This window comes from Oncorhynchus keta, chromosome 1, assembly GCF_023373465.1.
Source record: "Oncorhynchus keta strain PuntledgeMale-10-30-2019 chromosome 1, Oket_V2, whole genome shotgun sequence".
Lineage (NCBI taxonomy): Eukaryota > Metazoa > Chordata > Actinopteri > Salmoniformes > Salmonidae > Oncorhynchus > Oncorhynchus keta.
The window spans coordinates 27,335,799-27,360,049 of record NC_068421.1 but is presented as its reverse complement, the minus strand read 5'-3'; positions in this window follow the sequence as shown (position 1 = coordinate 27,360,049).

Here is a 24,251-nt window from a genome sequence, read left to right as displayed (position 1 = left end):
AAATTGGTGCAAACACCTATGACAACCAGTGGAACAGCCACTTGCATCTAAATCTTGTTGGGGGAGAAGGGGGGTGAGAAGGATTACTTACCCTTACTTACCCTATCCTAGGTATTCCTTGAAGAGGTGGGGTTTCAGGTGTCTCCGGAAGGTGGTGATTGACTCCGCTGTCCTGGCGTCGTGAGGGAGTTTGTTCCACCATTGGGGGCCAGAGCAGCGAACAGTTTTGACTGGGCTGAGCGGGAACTGTACTTCCTCAGTGGTAGGGAGGCGAGCAGGCCAGAGGTGGATGAACGCAGTGCCCTTGTTTGGGTGTAGGGCCTGATCAGGGCCTGGAGGTACTGAGGTGCCGTTCCCCTCACAGCTCCGTGGCGAGCACCATGGTCTTGTAGCGGATGCGAGCTTCAACTGGAAGCCAGTGGAGAGAGCGGAGGAGCGGGGGGTGACGTGAGAGAACTTGGGAAGGTTGAACACCAGACGGGCTGCGGCGTTCTGGATGAGTTGTAGGGGTTTAATGGCACAGGCAGGGAGCCCAGCCAACAGCGAGTTGCAGTAGTCAAGACGGGAGATGACAAGTGCCTGGATTAGGACCTGCGCCGCTTCCTGTGTGAGGCAGGGTCGTACTCTGCGGATGTTGTAGAGCATGAACCTACAGGAACGGGACACCGCCTTGATGTTAGTTGAGAATGTCAGGGTGTTGTCCAGGATCACGCCAAGGTTCTTAGCGCTCTGGGAGGAGGACACAATAGTGTCCATTATCCTGGAGTTATAATGCACACACAGTCAGGATTTATGTATCCACTCATGGGCTCCCTGGCTGTAGAATGTATGACTGTGCAACAGTGAGGTAAATAAACAAACAGCGAGAGGAGCAACACTTCCTATCAGGCATTGAGACAGGCATTTCTACTGAAATAACACACAGGGCTGAGGTCTCCAGTGGCCACCAGGCCAGCCCTTCCCCTCACTGCTGCTTCTCTTTGAAGTGGCTCTTTGAGCACAAGACCCCCCATTCCTTTCCATCCCAATAACTTGATACCCTGAAACAATGCCCCCTCCTTCCCCTCCATCTACATCAAGCTAATGTGCCAGGAGAGATATGGAAGTGCTTCTATTTGTCTCACTCTACCCATGTGCTATAGAAAGTGCAGTTTTGTCAGAGAGCTCCTTCAAATTTTATACAAACTGATATGTTTTCTTGTATTTGGGCAGGCAGTGTAGCCTAGTGGTTAGAGTGTTGGACTAATAACCATGAAGGTTGTGAGTTCAAATCCCCAAGCTGATATGGTAGAAATCTGTTGTTCTACCCCTGAACAAGGCAGTTCAATGACAGGCTGTTCCTGGTCTGTCAATGAAAATAAGAAATTGTTCTTAATTAAATGACTTGCCTTGTCAAAATTAATTCATAAATGTGTCTGTTTTTGACAATGTTATTGATAGACGTCGATCAATCTTATGGCAAACATGTCATTTATATAATTGTCTTATTGCGACAACTCAATTCATTGTCGAATAGTAAGAGCATAACATGAAACTTTGCTCTTCCAACACAGATTGTCAAACTATGATGGATGGAAGATTACCTTTAATGCTGCAACCCAAGACATAACCATAGACAGGCTTGGCACTGTCAGCACAATTCCAGGAGAGAAGCAAAGCAATAGCATTGGGGGTGCAATGAGCAAATGTGATAACATGGCACAATCTCTGAGCAGTTGATTGTGCGATCACCACTGAACTGATTGCAAACACATAGGTACCTGTACTGAATTGTCCCCAAAGGATAAGTTTGCCACAGCTACTGTAGGGGCGGCAGGTAGCCAAGTGATTATTATTATTTTTTTCACCTTTATTTAACCAGGTAGGTTAAGTTCTCATTTGCAACTGCGACCTGGCCAAGATAAAGCATAGCAGTGTGAGCAGACAACACAGAGTTACACATGGAGTAAACAATTAACAAGTCAATAACACAGTAGAAAAAAAGGGGAGTCTATATACATTGTGTGCAAAAGGCATGAGGAGGTAGGCGAATAATTACAATTTTTCAGATTAACACTGGAGTGATAAAAGATCAGATGGTCATGTACAGGTAGAGATATTGGTGTGCAAAAGAGCAGAAAAGTAAATAAATAAAAACAGTATGGGGATGAGGTAGGTAAAAATGGGTGGGCTATTTACCGATAGACTATGTACAGCTGCAGCGATCGGTTAGCTGCCGAGATAGCAGATGTTCGAAGTTGGTGAGGGAGATAAAAGTCTCCAACTATAGCGATTTTTGCAATTCGTTCCAGTCACAGGCAGCAGAGAACTGGAACGAAAGGCGGCCAAATGAGGTGTTGGCTTTAGGGATGATCAGTGAGATACACCTGCTGGAGCGCGTGCTACGGATGGGTGTAGCCATCGTGACCAGTGAACTGAGATAAGGCGGAGCTTTACCTAGCATGGACTTGTAGATGACCTGGAGCCAGTGGGTCTGGCGACGAATATGTAGCGAGGGCCATTAAGAGTGTTGGGCCAGTAACTGAAAGATTGCTGGTTCGAATTCTCGAGCCACTAGGTGTTAATGTGCCCTTAAGCAAGGCACTTAACCATAATAGCTCCTGAAAAGCTAAAAGACTCAAATGTAATGCAGTTAGATTAAATATTGTGAGGTAGATACTAATTATCATGCAGCAGATCACCCATCATAAATGGGAAGCAGACCTTGCCATGGAAGTGAACTTGGTGGCTTGGCCTTGGTGCATGATATAGCACCTTAATGCAGATGGCTGAAATTTATACCAAAGGTCCTGAAAAGTCACTAGTGTGGAAACAGGTCCTTGTCAGCACTGATTGGTGAACTAGCATTACAATGTGCCACATTCTGTCCTGGCGTTCATTGAGGCATCATTGTTGGCATAATGATTCCATTTGTGGGAACAGATTCCCTTTAAAAATGATAATGGTGATGTGTTGGGACTCTTCTTTCACCGCATGAAAATGTAATCCTCCTATGTGCAAGGTCCATATTTTTTTAAAAGCTTCAGACACAACATGGCTCCCGTTTTAGAGTCCGAGCACTCCTAACACTAGCACTCCTGTATATCCAAGATGGCATAGCAGTCAGACGTCCTTTGTCCTCGTCTTGTCGTGTCCCATGTATATATATATTTACATATTTTCTTCGCATATCTTTTTATATATATATTTATATACATTTTTTTTCCCTTCTAAAACTCAACTTAAAAACACTCTCCTGCAACCCGCCTCACCAATTTATATAAAACAAGTTTTATTCACCTCAAATCTGAAATTCACAACAGAAGCTAGCCAGAAGCTGGCCAGAAGCTAGCCAGTTCACTGACTAACGTCAGTATTCAGCTAACCACGGTTGTCGGTCATCAGCTATCCTTTAGCTCAATGTGACTCAGACCAGAGCATACTATTTCTACCGCAAGCTCTGGACATTTACATCTGCATCTTGCAGCTAGCTAGCTGCTATCCGAGTGACTATTGGCATAGGTCGGTCCCGGAGCAAACATCAATTATTCGGAGTGAGCCAGCTGAAGAGTTCCATCAGCCACTCCTGGGCTTTAATCACCGATCCGGACCCGTTTTACTGGCGACGCGGAGCCCCACCGGGCCTTCAAGACTGGCATACCGACGTTATCTGCTATCCAACTGGCCCCTCCGTCGTAACGTTACCTGAACGCCCATCTGCGGCCCGCTAATCGTTAGCTGTCTTATCGGCTGCTATCTGAATAAGTGTATCGGACAATTTTCTTGGGTCACTATAACTATATCTATTTTGCCAATTGGATTGGTCCCCTCTACCACACGGAACCCCACTAATCTACCGACGGAAATGCATGAGGTGGCTAAAAACAGACCTCCATCCTCTGCCAGATTGCTACCCATGGCCCGGCTAGCTGTCTGAATCACCGTGACCCCAACCAACCTCACTACTCACTGGACCCTTATGATCACTCGGCTAAGCATGCCTCTCCTTAATGTCAATATGCCTTGTCCATTGCTGTTCTGGTTAGTGTTTATTGGCTTATTTCACTGTAGAGCCTCTAGTCCTGCTCATTATACATTATCCAACCTTTCAGTTCCACTACCCACACATGCGATGACATCACCTGGTTTCAATTATGTTTCTAGAGACAATATCTCTCTCATCATTAATCAATGCCTAGGTTTACCTCCACTGTATTCACATCCTACCATACCTTTGTCTGTACATTATATCTTGCAGCTATTTTATCGCCCCCCAGAAACCTGTTCCTTTTACTCTATGTTCCAGACGTCCTAGATGACCAATTCTCATAGCTTTTAGCCATACCTTTATCCTACTCCTCCTCTGTTCCTCTGGTGATGTAGAGGTAAATCCAGGCCCTGCAATGCCTAGCTCCACTCCTATTCCCCAGGCGCTCTCTTTTGATGGCTTCTATAACTCTAACCGTAGCCTTGGTTTCATGCACGTTAACCTCCTACAGCTCCCCCCTACTTTGTGCAATTTCTGCCTGAAGACATACCCAAATCTAACAGCCCTTAGCTCAGGCACAAAACCAAGGATATGCATATTCTTGGTAACATTTGAAAGAAAACACTCTGAAGTTTGTGTACATGTGAATTGAATTGAATGTAGAAGAATATAACACAATCTGGTTTAGATAAAACAATGAAAAAAAAGATACATTTTTTATTTTTATTTTTGTATCATCATCTTTAAAACCAGTTAAGGATAGGCAGAATACTGCCCCCTTTGGAGGAATTGCGTGCCCATAGTAAACTGAAAAGAAATCTGTCAAAATTGCTAATATATGCATATAATAATTATTATAGGATAGAAAACACTCTAAAGCTTCTAAAACCATTTGAATTATGTCTGTAAGTATAGCAGAACTAACAGGGCAGGCAATCTGCCAAACTATTTTTGGGAGCCTCAAACTTGGGGCAACCTTGACGTCATCGCTCCCACCCTTCCCAACCAGCTATGGATCTGGAGACACTTTCTATGTCTTCCACTAGATGTCCTCATTCAGTACAGCGTTTAATTCAAGGTTACGAGAGCGCGCTTTTTGGAGACACGTTCCTTTGTTCCAGATCGCCTGCCAAGAAGCACGTTCATCCGAGAGATTAGATAATAGTTTTGTACGTTTAGAACATCCTAAAGCTTGATTCTGCACTTAGTTTGACCAGTTTAGTCGACATATAATAGGTAATTTTGGAGTTTTGACCAGAAGTAATTTTTGGTAGTATTTCAGCTGGAACTTGCAGCATATGCGAATACAAAGACACACGGATTGAAACCAAACAATGTTTTGGGTAAGTATGACTTCTTCCACTACATTATGATCGAAGACCATCAAAGGTATGGGAATATTTATGTTGTAATTTTGTGTTTCTGTTGACTCCAACATAGCGGGTAGAACTATTGCTTATGTCTGAGCGCCGTCTCAGATTATTGAAAAATGAACGATTTCTGTAACGTTAAAAAGAAATGTGACAAGGCAATTGCATTAAGAAGCAGTGTATTTTTCTAACTATATGTAGAGCATGTATATTTAGTCAAAGTTTATGATGTGTATTGCTGTTATCTGGCGTTATCTGGCGGAGTTATATATAACTTCTCCGGACATTTTTTTGCATTTTCTGAACATGGCGTCAATGTAAACGGTGATTTATGGATATAAATGGCATATTATTGAAAAAAACATAAATGTACTGTTTAACATGTCCTATTACTGTCATCTGATGAAGATTTTCAAAAGGTTAGTGAATTATTTTCTTTTAATCCTGCGCTTGTGATTGCATCTTTTGTTCAACAAAATGGCTATATATTGGCTGTGTCTTTGGTGGTGGTTTGACATAAATATGTGCTATGTTTTCGCCGTAAAACATTTTAGAAATCTCGCTGGGTAGATGAACAAGGTGTTTATCTTTCATTTGAGCTATTGGACTTACTAATGTATGGAGGTTAAATATTTCTAAGAATATTTTTGCATTCTGTGCGCCATCTTTTGAGTTGAGCGTGGGGGGGGGGTGCCCTTGGGGAACGTGGTAGCGTGAACAAGTTAAAATGAACAAGATAAAACAAACATTCAGATAGGATGATGGGGACAATTTCAGTGAAATATTTTAGAGGGCAACAGTACTTGTGCAAAGTTTCAGAATAATAACTTCCTAAATGAGTGTGCTACATGACATTTATCATGAAGTCACCCAGGTGTCCCACACAAGTAGCCCAAATGTACCCCAGTGGCCAAATTGGTGAAGGTATACATTTTGAAACAAATAACTATATACAAAATACCATAATGGTATTCTAACACACCCCCCCAAAAAAATTGAGGAAAAAAAATTAAGAAAGAAAAATGGGAAAAAAATAATTATTGATTAAAAAATATATGAACAAAAAAAAAATATACATTTACAAAATAACATGGGTAACTATTTACACACTTTCAATATTAGGAAGACCCTCAGTCCTCTATCAAATCAAATCAATTTATATAGCCCCAGCCTAAAACTCCATAGAAAGGCAAAAACCTAGGAAGAAACCTAGAGAGGAACCAGGCTATGAGGGGTAGCCAGTCTTCTTCTGGCTGTGCCGGTGGATATCACAGTGGTGGTAGAGGTGCAACAGGACAGCACCTCAAGAGTAAAAATGAACAGTTTAGGGTTCCATAGCTGCAGGCAGAACAGTTGAAACTGGAACAGCGGTAAGGCCAGGTGGACTGGGGACAGCAAGGAGTCATCATGCCAGGTAGTCCTGGCGCATGGTCGAATTAGAGAGAGCATACTTAAATTCACACAGGACACCGGATAAGACTCCCATTCGGAGTCAGTGTCACTGTGAAAGAAAATGTTCAGTTGGAATAGTTTCACATATGAGCCCTGTATCAACAGGTATAATACACATATATATATAGAGAGTTGAACGTTGATGGTTGAATATATTAGGTTTAATATATTATTATATTATTATTACCTGCTAGATCTACTGTCTCTTTTATATTATGACAGACCAGCTAGATCTACTGTCTTTATTATATTGCAACAGACCAGCTGTATCTACTGTCTCCATTTCACTTTGGCCATAAATGTGGTCCTGCCCTCTCCTCAACAGACTCAAATAGGCTATTTCATGTGGGTTGGGGTGGGGCGGCAGACACACGCATCTCACATTTCATGACATTACATGTTTATATATTGCTTCTATATTTAAAAAAAAAATCACAAATAATATTTTATATTTTTAATTTCAAACAAGGGCATTAGCATGATAAGAACTTACCAGTCCAAAACGATGTCCTCTCCCGTTCAAAAAATATTCCTCCACAATCGCTAAATTAAGCGTCCTACAACAATCTCTGTCTCACCTTCCCAATCAATTTATTCTAAAATTGTGTGTACATCTGTATATCTAGACTTAGATTTAGCTTTCCCTGACTTAGTCGCCATAATGATTGATATATAAACAGCTGACTCTGCGCGTTCACCAAACAATGCAGTGCGTAATATGCGTAGCTCCTTCCGGTATGAAACTTCAATAGCAAATGACTCACTTTACGCTGAAGCTTACTACATGGGTTGGTCTTGCAACATGGCGTATTGCCGTTTAGCTCAGCTCATTGGCTATCTACCCAGCTAGATTTCAAGACGATCAGTGGTCATTGGGTTAAAAGACAGTCAATCAACGAAATAGCGGGCAAATCATTGGTGCACAATGATGTCATGACTTGTTGTCTTCAAATCGGTTCTCTTTCAGTCAATACGTCCCGCGAAATGGCCCATCACGTTTGATTGAGTTACAAACCAGTTGATTGCAGTGAAACCAAACATGACTGGAAATGTCACGTTCTGTGTGGGTTATTTACCTGGAATGTGTCGTCAAAAATGGAATGAGACGGAATTCACGACACAAGCGGTTCAATGTTTTGTGTTAGGCTATAAAAACGGATTTTATCAAACAAAAGATCATTCATTGTGTAACAATGAGCATTGGAATTGCAAACAGACGAAGATCGTCAAAGGTAAACGATTTATTTTAATGTAGTTTGTGATTATGTTACGCCTGTGCTGGTTATAATTGTTTTTATTTTATGGGGCTCTATGCTCAGATAATCACATTGTATTCTTTTGCAGTAAATCCTTTTTTAAATCTGACAACGCAGTTGGATTAGCAAGATCCTAGGCTTTCGATACATGTGAGACACTTGTATTTTCATGAATGTTTAATATGACTATTTATGTAGCGATCACTGTATGTTGTGGAATTTCAGCCAGCTAGCGGGTTCCGTGCGCAGAGAGGTTAACCTTTTGCGACTAGGGGGCTTGGATAAAAAACGTTCCCGTTTTAAACAGGATATTTTGTCATGACAAGATGCTCGACTATGCATATAATTGACAGCTTTGGATAGAAAACACTCTGACATTTCCAAAACGGCAAAGATATTGTCTGTCAATGCAACAGAACTAATATTACAGGCGAAACCCAGATAAAAACCCAATCAGGAAGTGCCGAATTTTCTGAAAGCGCTTAATGCCAATGACTCCTTATATGGCTGTGAATGTGCTACGAATGAGCTTACGCTTTCTACGTATTCCCCAAGGTGTCTACAGCATTGTGACGTCTTTTTACGCATTTATGTTGAAGAATAGCCGTAAGGGACCACATTGAGCAAGTGGTCACATGATGTCTCCCGCAGAAAATCTTGAGTAAAGTACTGAGGTAGCCATTATTCCAATCGCTTCTTATGAGAAACCAATTGCCCAGACGGATATATTATCGAATAGATATGTGAAAAACACCTTGAGGATTGATTCTAAACAACGTTTGCCATGTTTCTGTTGATATTATGGAGCTAATTTGGAAAAAAAGTTTGGCGTTGTAGTGACCGCATTTTCCGGTCGATTTCTCAGCCAAACGTGAAGAACAAACGGGAGCTATTTTGCCTACAAAAATTATATTTTTGGAAAAAAATAACATTTGCTATCTAACCGGGAGTCTCCTGAGTGAAAATATCTGAAGTTCTTCAAAGGTAAATGATTTAATGATTTTTCGTGAAAATGTTGCCTGCTGCTAGCAGAGCCTAGCATAGCATTATGCCATGATAAACTTACACAAATGCTTGTCTAGCGTTGGCTGTAAAGCATATTTTGAAAATCTGAGATGACAGTGTTCATGGCAAAGCCACCATGGCTTTTTTTGCCTTTACCTCCCTTATCTCACCTCATTTGCTCACATTGTATATAGACTTATTTTTCTGTTGTATTATTGACTGTACGTTGGTTTTACTCCATGTGTAACTTTGTGCTGTTGTATGTGTCGAACTGCTTTGCTTTATCTTGGCCAGGTCGCAATTGTAAATGAGAACTTGTTCTCAACTGGCCTACCTGGTTAAATAAAGGTGAAATACATGAATAAGTGGATTTACAATTCAAATATAACAAGCAATGTGCTATGGCTCGAACGTCAGGAACGGACCTGGCGAGTGTTCCTGGTTGCCCTTACACCATATTTCCGTGGTCGTGACATCACACGGAGGTGTAAGCATTTTCTTGATGAGCTAACACACCACAGATGTACATGAGCTCTGCGGGAAGTTGAGCCTGTCTTTGAGTCCTGACTTCAGAGACAGCAGACAGACTAGGATTCTTGAATAACAATATGGACTGAAAAATCTATATTGTTTGGGCTCTGTTTTTAGGCACCATTGGGATCCTTCACAGTTAGTCTTTCACGGCTCACAGATCTTTTATAATTTAATGAGGGAGAGGGTGGCCCCGGGAGATTTATGGTCAGCATAGACCACTCAGCCTATTGATCCACATTGGATGTTTGTTTATAAAGCACATTCCCTCCTGTGTAGTAGAACACAGCCAGGCCTTTAGTGATGCTCATATCCACATGCAGGTACACTGGGGCAAAAAAGTATTTAGTCAGCCACCAATTGTGCAACTTCTCCCACTTAAAATGATGAGAGAGGCCTGTAATTGATGATGAGAGGCCTGTAATTTTCATCATAGGTACACTTCAACTATGACAGACAAAATTAGAAAATAAATCTAGAAAATCACATTATAGGATTTTTATGAATTTATTTGCAAATGATGGTGGAAAATAAGTATTTGGTCAATAACAAAAGTTAATCTCAATGCTTTGTTGGCAATGACTGCTGGGCAATGACTGCTGGGCAATGACTGCTGGGCAATGACTGCTGGGCAATGTTGCTGGGCAACACAGACATTCAACTCCCTCCAAAGATGTTCTATGGGGTTGAGATCAGGAGACTGGCGAGGCCACTCCAGGACCTTGAAATGCTTCTTATGAAGCCACTCCTTCGTTGCCCGGGCAGTGTGTTTGGGATCATTGTCATGCTGAAAGACCCAGCCACGTTTCATCTTCAATGACCTTGCTGATGGTAGGCTTTGTTACTTTAGTCCCAGCTCTCTAAAGGTAATTTACTAGGTCCCCCCGTGTGGTTCTAGAATTTTTGCCCACCGTTCTTGTGATCATTTTGACCCCCCATCATTTTGAGATCTTGCGTGGAGCCCCAGATCGAGGGAGATTATCAGTGGTCTTGTTTGTCTTCCATTTCCTAAAAATTGCTCCCACAGTTGATTTCTTCAAACCAAGCTACTTACCTATTGCAGATTCAGTCTTCCCAGCCTGGTGCAGGTCTACAAATTTGTTTCTGGTGTCCATTGACAGCTCTTTGGTCTTGGCCATAGTGGAGTTTGGAGTGTGACTGTTTGAGGTTGTGGACAGGTGTCTTTTATACTGATAACAAGTTCAAACAGGTGCCGTTAATACAGGTAACGAGTGGAGGACAGAGGAGCCTCTTAAAGAAGAAGTTACAGGTCTGTGAGAGCCAGAAATCTTGCTTGTTTGTAGGTGAGCAAATACTTATTTTCCACCATAATTTGCAAATAAATGCATTAAAAATCCTACAATGTGATTTTCTGGATTTTTTCCCTCATTTTGTCTGTCATAGTTGAAGTGTACCTATGATGCAAATTACAGGCCTCTCTCATCTTTTTAAGTGGGAGAACTTGCACAATTGATTGCTGACTAAATACTTTTTTGCCCCACTGTAGCACCTTTTAATCCAATCACATTAATGTATTATCTTCCCAAAGGTTCTTTGTTTCTGCCTCTCTCACTATGACGTCGTCATGGCAAGAGGAAAAGTGATTGTTCAGATGCATGTTTATTGATCTAAAATTACTGTTAGGGTTAGTGAATGTTTGTCACTCTCTTTCTTTCTCTCTCTTCCTCTCTGTCTGTCATTTGCTATTCATATATTTTTTTGGGGGGGGAGCAGTGCTCACTCCTTGCATTTAAAAGACCAATGACTTCAAAAGCACATGTTACACTGAGTCTTCTTTTTGATTTCTTCATGAAGCTTTAATCATGGTAGAGAATCAGAGAGGGAGAGAGAAATCAGAAAATGTTTATCATGCACTGATTAAAGACAAGGGAAATGACTGAATCAGAATCAAGAGCCAAAAGTGGAGCCAATGTTTTATTTTGCATTTGTAAGCTGCTTGAACGGATCAAGAGGGGTCAATCGGAAGATTATTGTCAAAAAGGCTGAATTTGATCACTGTTTATGCTGAATCTCATGGTTGTACCTTTGAGAGGTAAAATATACCACTGTGTCAGAGGAGGCTGGTGGGAGGAGCTATAGGAAGATGGGATCATTGTAATGGCTGGAATGGAATAAATGGAACGGTATCAAACACATCAAACATATAATGGAAACCACATTTGACTCCGTTCCATTTATTCTATTCCAGTCATTACAATGAGCCCATCTTCCTCTAGCTCTTCCCACCAGCCTCCTCTGCACTGGGTAGTACAATGCCTGGTGCATTCAAGGTAAACAGATCAATATCTTTTCAACATAATTTCCACGACATTGCACACAACATTTGCTTGATATTTTCAGCACCACTAGACCCAGGAAAATGCTATATCTTATAGCCATAAATCAACAATATTCTTAAGTACTAAAATAAATACATTTGGCATAATTGGAATACTATTTGTACCTTTGTGTGAATGGTTGTGTGCTCAAAAAAAACCTCAAAGGTAGTGTGTGAGATACTGCATATACTCATGCTGCATATCTGGGGAACAGATTGTCTTGTAGATACTGTATAGAGTGAACCATTCATTCAAAGATATCAAGTGATATTCTGCAAACTGAGTTACTATGTTAGCATAGCCCACTTCCTTCACTAAGAGATGCAACCGGGTTGCTTATGAATTCTCGCCTGGCTCAGTCTCTCCTCTCCGCTCCCCAAAGAGCCACTGTTGTTTTTGGTGTTGTTGTTTTTATTTCATCTCTATTCCACAGGGCCAGTCTCTTTGACAGGAGGAAGTTTATCCCAAAGACAAACTGTACCAGATTGCATACCCCTCCCATACCCTTCCCCCTGCGAAAGCGGATAATGGGAAAAGAGAAAACTATCTTTACGTACCTATTAGGACATCGAGGCGCCCCAGCCACCGATTGGGAGCTTGGGATGCATTATTGAACCAAATTAATTAGCTGATTAGCTTGGGATTTAAATGCAAATTGACTGCATTCCTTGGCATTGATCCCTTTGTCTTTTATGGTCTATTCACATAAATGCTGGACATGGATGATGATGTGGACCCCAGGAAGAGTAGCTGCTGCTTTTGCAACTGCTAATGGGGATCCTAATAAAATAGCAAACAAATAACAAATGCAATAGTGGCTAGCTTTCTAAGCAAACAAGGATGCCTTGAGAAAGGCTCAAGTGAAGGGTGGGGGTTATGGAGGAGGTAAGGTGTTTTATGTCATGCCACCTCCCCTCTCCTTCTCCAATCCCACCACTCCTCCCTTGATGAAGTGTTCCCTATCCGGGGAATGGGGAGTGAGGGATGTGATGCGATGTGAGGCGCACGCCACTGCGAGGAGAGCCAGTGTAAATCAACAGGCGCTTTGCATCATATGTCAGGTGGGGGGGAACCCATCAGTTCTCCACAGGTCTACATCAATCATGCTGCTAAATGAGGGGACCTTACTCTGCTGCTTATAAATACAACTGGTTTGTTCACCACAATACTATACTAAGCCTACAATACTCAAACTTATTGTAGGATGCAGCTTTGGACAATGTGCTAAATATGAAACATGTTATCTTTTAACATCAGAGGAACAAAACAGCTCTTGAATTCAGGACCATGGAATCTCTGCTTGATGAAAGGGGTAATAGTTCATATTAGTACTAGACATGTAAGGTCAAGACCTAAGTCTGTCAATGTCTGGGAAAGGTGGAAAGTCATTTTGATTTATTTTATGTGACTCCCCTACCCCTATAGGTCTATAGGCTAAAAGTGTCCTTTGGGTCATGGTGGGTGAGATTTAATTTTTCACATAATTACTTCAATATAGTCTCCAGATGCTCTTGTTTCAATGTATGGGTATAGAGGGAGATGAGGAAAGCTGTTTATGAAATCCTTCTTAAGGCTCATAGACTGTGACTTGATTAAGGCAGAGTTTGGAGATAACACAAGACATCACCCAAGGTCAACTCAATAGTTGCAAGAGCAGGCAAAATTATGTTAGCATCCGTCCCTTGCTGAATACCACTGCATTTTTTTGGAAGGGTTGAAGAGGTGTTCTCATCATTAAAAGGGAACATAATCTACCATGTGAAGGAGTGTGAGAAACTGGACATGTACTGTTATTAATCTTAAGGAAAACCACATTCCAATACAGAGTCAATGCCTCTCACACAGTATAAAAAAGAGGACATACAGAGCCGAAAGATTCATTTTCCTTACATACATTTTTTTTTAAAGATATGGGACTACTTTGGTAACGCTTTGGGGCCGAATAAACTTCCCAAAAAATACTAATAATTCAACGAGGGAGAATTTATTGGTCAAAGAAAATTCTGTGCCTCTAGCAGCGGACCAATCTAAAGTCCCGGCTATTTTCCAAGCAACTATGGACTGAGGCGTAACTGACGCAGTGACCAGCCAAGCAAGATCATTCCTTTGACAAGCCCCTACTAAAGAAGAATGACAAGACATGAAACTGTAGCACAAAGATGATACCCTTTATACTGGCAATGTAACACCGTAATATAGAAAATCCTGCATGCAGGGATTCTCTTTGATATGGATGATCATATGCCTTCGTTCACATGTTCATTAATGCACTCTAATACAAAGGCTATACCTCCATGCATCGGTGGGACCAGTTTACACTTGTAAAATATCCTCAGCGATCTAAAAATAGACTCTGTTCTCATCAAAGGTTAAAGGAGACATGGATTCCTCTGTACTGTGACATTGTCTCTTGGAATGCAGCTATTAGACACATTGGCTTTTAGAGAAATATCAAAGGTTGTTCGGCTCTAGTTTCCGGCCCCAGTTGAAGCTGTGAGACAACCACATGCCCACCACGGTGTCCTCAAGGCCCAGCAGGCCCAACAGGCCCAACATCATACTAACAGTTTAGGTGGGTCTAATTCAAATAGATTACAGTAGGGTGGTCACAGTTTTGTTAAATTCTGATCTCCACGTATACGAAACAACAATAGTTATTGTTTTTTAGCTGTGTAATAAACATGTAATATTCATTCTCTGATTATGCATGTTGTTGATTGTGAGTATAACGATGTGCCCTATTTCAGATTTCCAAAAGAGAGCAGCCAACTTTAACTGCATATGGATTATAAAATGTATCTCAGATTATTATCGTTTCGATCTACAGTTCCTGGCCAGAGACACAAACCTCCTCCATCTCAGCTAGCTCTGACCTTTGGGCTGGGTACGTGTTTCATTTACCACTAAAGTGAAAATAGAAATCTCTATAGATTTTCCTCCCTGACGAAATCAGGACGTTTATTAGCAGCAATGCCCTGGTGATATCCTGCTGGATGTATTCCAATCATACAAGTAATAAATAGGATAATGGCAGTTTGGTCCTTCCATAAATCAATCACGTTTCATTCAGGAAGAGCAGGACAGTTCTTTCGGAACTAGCTACCACTAATCTAATTGAGGAAAGGAACCCTGTGACATGGATTGAAGAAAAATAGATAAAATGGCTAGAAATCTGAATCTATAGGGATGGTGCCTGTCTTGTGCATCTGTGTTACAATTGAGGCGTAAAGGTGTGATAATATGGAATTACAAATCACATTTTCATGCACAACCATAGAATGCACTGGGCACATACATAATACAGCTATTAGCTTCAACTGGCTTGTCCATTGATAAAGTTACTTGAACATACTGTACAGTACATGTGAAATAGACAACATAGCTATTTGTCACAGAGGTGCATTCATGCTGCACACTGTACACAAAACTAGGTGGCTGTAGCGTTCACTAAAGACATTACAGCACAGTTTACTACCCAATTAATTATGGTACATGACATATTCAGACATGTAATTAGGTTAGACATTGAACTCGAGTTTCATAAGAAAGAAATTACAACATAGAATAAAACATGTCACAAAGCTTTAGTCAGAAAGGCCACCCACTAAATATCACACAGCTCATTATTGTGCCTTGAGCCACGGTTGCTGCACACTGCCTCGCTGAACAAACAGCAGCTCAACATTATACAGGAGACAGGTAACAAGCATACTTTATGACATACACAACCGTTCAAAAGTTTGGGGTCACTTAGAAATGTCCTTGTTTTTGAAAGAAAAGCACATTGATCAGAACCAAATTGATCAGAAATACAGTGAAGACATTGTTAATGTTGTAAATTACTATTGTAGCTGGATGGAATATGATATACCTGAAATATATCTGAAATATATCTGAAATATCCAATGGCATGTTGTCACGTTCTGACCTAAGTTCCTTTTTTATGTCTCTATTTTGTTTGTTCAGGCAGTGAGTTGGGGTGGGCATTCTATGTTTTGTTCTATGTTTTGTATTTCTGTGTTTGGCCTGGTATGATTCCCAATCCGAGGCAGCTGTCTATCGTTGTCTCTGATTGAGAACCATACTTAGGTAGCCTTGTCCCACCTGTGTGGTGTGGGTAGTTATTTTCTGTTTAGTGTGTTTCGCACCTGACGGAGCTGTTTCGGTTGTTCCTTTGTTGTTTTGCTTATTCAGTCTTCAGTTAAATAAAAATGATGAACACGTACCATGCTGCGCTTTGGTCCTCACCTTCTTCCACCAACGGCCGTTACACACGTTGTGTTAACTAATCCAAGTTTATAATTTTAAATGGCTTATTGATCATGAGAAACCCTTTTGCAATTATGTTAGCACAGCTGAAAACTGACCTCCTTTAGACTAGTTGAGTATCTGGAGAATCAGCATTTCTGGGTTTGATTACAGGCTCAAAATGGCCAGAAACAAAGACCTTTGAAATGAAGGATAATCCATGTCAGAAAATGCCAAGAAACTGAAGATACAACGCTGTGTACTACTCCCTTCACAGAACAGCGCAAACTGGCTCTAACCAGAATAGAAAGAGGAGTGGGAGACCCGGGTGCACAACTGAGCAAGAGGACAAGTACATCAGAGTGTCTAGTTTGAGAAACAGACGCCTCACAACTCCTCAACTGGCAGCTTCATTAAATAGTACCCGCAAAACACCAGTCTCAACAATAACAAGAGGCGACTCCGGGATATTGGCCTTCTAGGCAGAGTTGCAAAGAAAAAGCCATATCTCAGACAGGCCGATACAAATAAAATATTAAGATGGGCAAAAGAACACACACACTGGACAAAGTGAACCCACAAATGCTGATGCTCCAGATATTCAACTAGTCTAAAGAAGGCCAGTTTTATTGCTTCTTTAATCAGGACAACAGTTTTCAGCTGCGCTAACATAATTGCAAAAGGGTTTTCTAATGATCAGTAAGCCTTTTAAAATGATAAACTTGGATTAGCTAACACAATGTGCCATTGGAACACAGGAGGGATGGTTGCTGATAATGGGCCTCTGTACGCCTATGTAGATATTCCATTAAAAATCTGCCGTTACTGGCGACAATAGTCATTTACAACATTATAACCTCTACACTGTATTTCTGACCTATTTGATGTCATTTTAATGGACAAAAAAATTGCTTTTCTTTCAAAAACAAGGACATTTCTAAGTGACTCCAAACTTTTGAACGGTAGTGTACTTCAAATACATCCTGTACTCTCCCACTGAAAGAATGCCACACCACATTATAGCCACCCAATGAGAAATATTGGTGCATTCCTTTTGTATTGACTGGAACTCTTGACCTGGTAATGCTTGTCATTTATCTATGACTGAACTATCTCAGGACAGGATAAACTGTTGATACTCCCTGCTTGATACTCCCTGATTTATAAGACAAACTTTGCATTATCTAATTGCAAGCAGTTGATTAGGTTTCCTTAGTCGAGTGCGTTCAATTTTTCTCTTATCTTTGATCGGGTTCCAACCTTGTGACTACTTCATGCTGTTTTATTTCAAGGTAGATTCTGGATTCTGACTCACCTGGTACAAACTGATTTGTGGGCCCACAAGACAGATTCCTTGGCCCCATGCCAGCTCTGCAGTCTCTAGCTCTCTGTCTCTGTCTCTGTCTCTGTCTCTGTCTCTGTCTCTGTCTCTCTCTCTCTCTCTCTCTCTCTCTCTCTCTCTCTCTCTCTCTCTCTCTCTCTCTCTCTCTCTCTCTCTCTCTCTCTCTCTCTCTCTCCCTCTCCCTCTCCATCCTCCCCGCTGTGGAGACATCCTCTGTTACAGTCTAGATAATATGTGCCCGCCATTCTACAGGCAACCAGGCTTGGGTTACTGCCAGACGTTACTGCCATGGGAGATTGGAGAATACTTATTTTGGTCACTTGGCAATGTAGTACGGCAGAGCCACCAAGGAATTTATATTGAAGAGGGAAGAGGATTCAAGTCACAACAGCTCAATCCTTTACCTCTTTTCACAGGGTTATTGTGGGTTTAGAGCCATAAACAATGCTTTACCATATCGAGGGAATGGAAAGCAAGCGGAAGGCACGTCCACATTAAGGCCCGGGCTGTGGCTAGCAAAACAAAAAAATAGAAAATGATGTGTTCTGCACCAAGCTGTCTTCATGCAGTAGCCTTGACAACACAGTTAACTTGAACCACTGAACACGTTTAGCAGAAAGACTTTCTGCTCCTGTCAAAACACAGATAAGAAAATAACATATTCATGGCATAATTATACCTGTCACATCCAACACTAAAAATAACACACTGGTTGCAGAACAATTATACGTTTTCTCATGGCCGTGTTTTATAGTGTGATGGAATGATATATGCCAGTCATATCATTCCCAAGTCTTTGTCTCTTTCAGAAACACCCCAAAACAGCGTGATCAAGGTAATCATGAGAGGATGTTATCTGCAGGTTTCTAAGATGATAATGCTATGCCCTTTAAGTCTCATGGAGATGGCTGAGATGGAATAGAAGAGAGATTAATTGGGCTTTAGAACAAAGCTTTAGAACAGGGCTTTAGAACAGGGCTTTATAACAGGGCTTTAGAACAAGGCTTTAGAACAGGGCTTTAGAACAAGGCTTTAGAACAGGGCTTTAGAACAGGGCTTTAGAACAGGGCTTCAGAACAGGGCTTTAGAACAGGGCTTTAGAACAAGGCTTTAGAACAGGGCTTTAGAACAGGGCTTTAGAACAAGGCTTTAGAACAGGGCTTTAGAACAAGGCTATAGAACAGGGCTTTAGAACAGGGCTTTAGAACAAGGCTTTAGAACAGGGCTTTAGAACAGGGCTTTAGAACAGGGCTTTTGCCTCTTCTCTGGGCTGCAAGAAAGGACATGGTTGGTAGAGAGAGAAAGAGGGAGCAAATAAAGAGATAAAGCAAGAGGGAGAAAAGAGGCAAAGGATAGATAAACCAAACTAAAGCAAATTAAAGAAAAAAAGTGAGAGGGAGAGAGAGAGAGAATGCATTTTGGCTCTTGCAGAGCAGAAGAAAAATGTCTCTGCCCTGCATTAGCACTGCAACGTTAATGAGGACTATATATCACTGACTGTATGAATGGATTTTGCATACCTTGTGCAAGATGCTATTTAAAAGCAACAGCGTTCATTCAGCCTGAGCTGAATTAAAGGAGATAAAAGTTCTCTCCTAAAATAGCTTGTAGTGCGTAGAACAGTGATTCCCCTAGCCTTTTATGTTATTCCGGTCAACCTGCATGCAGTTTATTCTGTCTTGTGGTCTTCCCGTCCATGCTGGCTGATGAGGAGGATGAAATGGAAGGGCATGGACCCTGACACCTGGTGCTTTACCATCACATCAAACCTGGAGTGGACATGGATGCATAGAGAACCGGAGGTAGAGAGAGAGGTGCTGCAGTGATGCCTGGCCAGCACATGCACCACAGGGCACGGGCATGTCTCGCTTCAAAAGGAAGAGGAGGAGGGGAGGGAAGGAAAAAGAGGAGGAAGGGAGCAAGGATCAAAGCAGAGCATGAGCTGGTAAAAATAGCTGCCCTCCCTGCCTTTCTCCTGTACTCCCTGCCTTTCTCCTGTACCTTTGGGCAGATTCCCCTAATAATAGTAAATACACACATGGACTCGCACACACACACACACACACGCACGCACGCACGCACGCACGCACGCACGCACGCACGCACGCACGCACGCACACACACACACACACACACACACACACACACACACACACACACACACACACACACACACACACACACACACACACACACACACACACACACACACACACACACACACACACACACACACACACACACACACACGCACACCACTCATGGCCACAGCAAACAGGCCAGGGATGCAGACCAACGTGCCCTGAGGATGTGCCTCCTCAATTGCAGTGATGCCTCTGGATCAGAACACATGGCTCCTGCAAGCCGTACTGTAGTCTGTACACTTCCCGAGCTGGCGGGGAAAACAGTGATGTTTAATGAGCTTCAACAGACATGGATGGAGTGGGAGGAGGGCATAGTGAAGTACTGCTTGTCCAGAGCAAACAGGAATCACTTTCAACTGCACCATAAAACACTACTGGGAGGGAGACTTACAGTACCTTGAGCTTGTTTGACTATAAGGAGCACGCTCACACCTTCGGGAAAGAATCACATGCACGGCCAACAAAACGCTTCACCTTCCAATGAGATTATTCTAATTACATCCATTTCAGCGCTATAGCAGCATCATGATCAAACAGACAAGACCATCAGGAATATTCCACTGAATGGTGGATGCTCCCATCCACATGCTTTAATAGCTGCCCTCCCTGGCAGGGTAGCCTAGTGGTTAGAGTGTTGGACTAATAGCCGGAAGGTTGCAAGTTCAAACCTCCAAGCTGACAAGGTACAAATCTGTCATTCTGCCCTTGAACAGGCAGTTAACCCACTGTTCCTAGGCCGTCATTGAAAATAAGAATTTGTTCTTAACTGACTTGCCTAGTTAAATAAAGGTAAAATACTAAATGGGTTCTTTAAATTCATTAAATTGTCCCCTGCTCTGGATAGACACAAAGCATTATATTTGCAGATGACTCTGCTTGACACTGAGGAGCCAGCAACTCCCTCCCAGAATATTTATATATCTGGCTAATGTGCCCGAATATCCACTGTCACGTGTCTTTTGTGATTGGTGAATTCACAAATAGTTGTTTCTTTAAAAACATTTCATTGGGAAATATTGGAACATTGTGTGAATGTGAAAGTCGTGCTCCAAGGAGATGATCGTTGAACTGAGAGTGCCTATGTATATTTGCCAAGGCAGCAGCTACTCTTGCTGGGGTGCAGCAACATTAAGGCAGTTACTGTATATACAATTTGAAATATTGTATGATATTACATTCCATAACACTTTTCACAACACATTGTGTTCCCTCAGGCCACTACTCTACTACCACATATCTACGATGCAAAATCCAGGTGTATGTGTGTAGAGTGCGTGTGTTAGCATGTGTCTGTGTGTGATAACAAATGATTCAAGGTGTGGCACAAAGAAAGGCGAGATATCCATGCTCATCATGAATAGGACTCCCAACACGGGCTGCTGTGCACTCAGTACCTTTGAAGACGGTGTGATTTGGTAACGCTCGGGAAAATATTAAAATGTCACAAATGAAATCTAATTTAGCATGAAAAACAAATATCGGTCCTTGCCAATATGATTTCTAATTTGATATTTTTCTTGGCAATAGGAAAGCAATACTGTTTCTAAATAATAGATCTTAGTGTGAATGGAATACACAATTTACCCATCGCTTTGACTGCATTTGGATGACATTTTCACTCTAACAATGTTACCATGACAAACTGGCATAGAATTCTATGACAGAAAGATATGTGGTGTATTAAACATTGAGAATCGAATGGCAGGCTTGGATATTAGTGTCAGGGCAGGTTGAGCTGAATTGTTAAATATGTCAATGTTTTCAGTTAGACAAAGTTTGGGAAACAAGTTGTAATGTAAGCCCAACAAATACCATATTTCCTTTTGTGCTTTTCTCATTGTTACCCACTATAACTTATTACAGACTAAATATTGACAATTCCTCTACAAGGACTGAGAATGGCATGCTTTTTAAATCCCAAAAGACAGTCTCATAATACAATCAAATTCAGCAATTGGACTTGTAGAAAAGGTTTCCAACAGTGGGTGAACACTGTCAAAATCTGTAATAAAACCAAAACCCAAACAGGAGACCGCCATGCCTTGGTTGTAAGTATTTTCTTTTCAGATGTGGTCACCAGAGTTGAAATGCTATGAAACCATGGATGTGGTTACCAGAGCTAGACAATATGTCAAATGAAATGCATGGATGGACAATATGTCAAATGAAATGCCATAACATGCCAGAGCTAGACAATATGTCAAAATGAAATGCCATAACATGGATGTGGTTACTATAATGGATGTGGTTACCAGAGCTAGACAATATGTCAAAATGAAATGCCATAACATGGATGTAGTTACCAGAGGTAGACAATATGTCAAAATGAAATGCCATATGGATGTTAAAATGAAATGAAATGCTATAACATGGATGTGGTTACCAGAGCTAGACAATATGTCAAAATGAAATGCTATAACATGGATGTGGTTACCAGAGCTATGACAATATGTGATAGCAAAATATGAAATGAAATGCTATAACATGGATGTGGTTACCAGAGCTAGACAATATATGTCAAAATGAAATGCTATAACATGGATGTGGTTAGACAATATGTCAAAATGAAATGCCAGGAGCTAGACAATATGTCAAAATGAAATGCTATAACATGGATGTGGTTACCAGAGCTAGACAATATGTCAAAATGAAATGCCATAACATGGATGTGATAGCCAGAGCTAGACAATATGTCAAAATGAAATGCTATAACATGGATGTGGTTACCAGAGCTAGACAATATGTCAAAATGAAATGCCATAACATGGATGTGATAGCCAGAGCTAGACAATATGTCAAAATGAAATGCCATAACATGGATGTGGTTACCAGAGCTAGACAATATGTCAAAATGAAATGCCATAACATGGATGTGGTTACCAGAGCTAGACAATATGTCAAATGAAATGCTATAACATGGATGTGGTGCTATAACATGTCAAAATGAAATGCTATAACATGGATGTGGTTACCAGAGCTAGACAATATGTCAAAATGAAATGCCATAACATGGATGTGGTTACCAGAGCTAGACAATATGTCAAAATGAAATGCCATAACATGGATGTGATAGCCAGAGCTAGACAATATGTCAAAATGAAATGCTATAACATGGATGTGGTTACCAGAGCTAGACAATATGTCAAAATGAAATGCTATAACATGGATGTGGTTACCAGAGCTAGACAATATGTCAAAATGAAATGCCATAACATGGATGTGATAGCCAGAGCTAGACAATATGTCAAAATGAAATGCTATAACATGGATGTGGTTACCAGAGCTAGACAATATGTCAAAATGAAATGCTATAACATGGATGTGGTTACCAGAGCTAGACAATATGTCAAAATGAAATGCTATAACATGGATGTGGTTACCAGAGCTAGACAATATGTCAAAATGAAATGCTATAACATGGATGTGGTTACCAGAGCTAGACAATATGTTCAAATGAAATGCTATAACATGGATGTGATAGCCAGAGCTAGACAATATGTCAAAATAAAATGCTATAACATGGATGTGTTACCAGAGCTAGACAATATGTCAAAATGAAATGCTATAACATGGATGTGGTTACCAGAGCTAGACAATATGTCAAAATGAAATGCTATAACATGGATGTGGTTACCAGAGCTAGACAATATGTCAAAATGAAATGCTATAACATGGATGTGGTTACCAGAGCTAGACAATATGTCAAAATGAAATGCTATAACATGGATGTGGTTACCAGAGCTAGACAATATGTCAAAATGAAATGCTATAACATGGATGTGGTTACCAGAGCTAGACAATATGTTAAAATGAAATGCTATAACATGGATGTGATAGCCAGAGCTAGACAATATGTCAAAATGAAATGCTATAACATGGATGTGGTTACCAGAGCTAGACAATATGTTAAAATGAAATGCTATAACATGGATGGGGTAGCCAGAGGTAGACAATAAGTCAAAATGAAATGCCATAACATGGATGTGGTAGCCAGAGGTAGACAATATGTCAAAATGAAATGCTCTAACATGGATGTGGTTACCAAAGCTAGACAATATGTTAAAATGAAATGCAATAACATGGATGTGGTTACAGAGCTAGACAATATGTCAAAATGAAATGCTATAACATGGATGTGTTTACCAGAGCTAGACAATATGTCAAAATGAAATGCTATAACATGGATGTAGTTACCAGAGGTAGACAATATGTCAAAATGAAATGCTATAACATGGATGTGGTTACCAGAGGTAGACAATATGTCAAAATGAAATGCTATAACATGGATGTGTTTACCAGAGCTAGACAATATGTCAAAATGAAATGCTATAACATGGATGTGTTTACCAGAGGTAGACAATAAGTCAAAATGAAATGCTATAACATGGATGTGGTTACCAGAGGTAGACAATATGTCAAAATGAAATGCTATAACATGGATGTGTTTACCAGAGCTAGACAATATGTCAAAATGAAATGCTATAACATGGATGTGGTTACCAGAGGTAGACAATATGTCAAAATGAAATGCTATAACATGGATGTGTTTACCAGAGCTAGACAATATGTCAAAATGAAATGCTATAACATGGATGTG